This window comes from Aplysia californica, unplaced genomic scaffold (genome assembly GCF_000002075.1).
Source record: "Aplysia californica isolate F4 #8 unplaced genomic scaffold, AplCal3.0 scaffold00006, whole genome shotgun sequence".
NCBI classification, from domain to species: domain Eukaryota; kingdom Metazoa; phylum Mollusca; class Gastropoda; order Aplysiida; family Aplysiidae; genus Aplysia; species Aplysia californica.
Window position 1 is genome coordinate 1,386,648 of NW_004797276.1, and position 1,012 is coordinate 1,387,659.

The following is a 1,012-nucleotide window of genomic DNA, read 5'->3' on the forward strand; positions in this document are numbered from 1 at the left end:
ATGGGTACAGCTTGCGGACGAGGTGAAAGACAGATTCACTCAGGTGAGTGCTACATTAGGGCGTGAATGTCGTGAATGGCCTGAAGGAGCAACACAAAAAGTCACATGCTGAAATCCAGACTCAAATTGAAGAGAACTGCAGAGAGGATGAAACGATCATCTTCACTGATGGCCCAGTTCAGCGTGGGATCAAATCAGGCTGGGCTTACACGGCTTCTTGTCAAGGAGCAACAATCCAGGAGGCATCTGGGGCAATGGGCCTCACCACACCAAGCATGGAGATCAAGGCCATCACTGAGGCTCTGAAACGGCTTTGCACAGATGGACAACAGCATGCTACCTTTGTTACTGACTCAGTGAGTACTCTGGATAAGATATTGAGCGGCAGCTTCTATGCAGATTGGTTCAACACAATCCAAGACAGCAAAATCAGACGTTTGCAGTGGATCTTCTGCCCCGGACATGCATGAGTCAAGGGAAATGAAAGAGCAGATAAGCTAGCAGGCTCCGCAAACATAGCGGGAGTGCTTACCCATGACCCCCCAACTGTAGTAGCCATTGTCCGAGATCACCTAGCCTAGCAGCCGTGAAGAGGACTCCTTGTCCTGTTGTTTTGTTTGCGATTCGGAGCGAGAACGCGGAAGGGGAAATGAGTCTGGTAAGAATATAATTTTATGAAGATGAGAACGGCACCGTCGCTAGTTGACTTCATCAGCTGTGTACACGCAGTCGGTAGAATGATTCAGCACGACAGAAGGAGGATGATAGATAAAAAGGTGGGAGAGAGAGAGAGAGAGAGAGAGAGAGAGAGAGAGAGAGAGAGAGAGAGAGAGAGAGAGAGAGAGAGAGAGAGAGAAAGGGAGGGGGGGAAAGTAGACTACTTAGATACAATGTGAGGGAAAGATGGGTATTAAACACAAAGGCTCACAGGTGGGAACTTTCACGACATCTGTCAGATAAGGAGGGCCGGCTAACTTCTGACCTTCTGTTAGAGCTGCCCTTAGGGACGAGG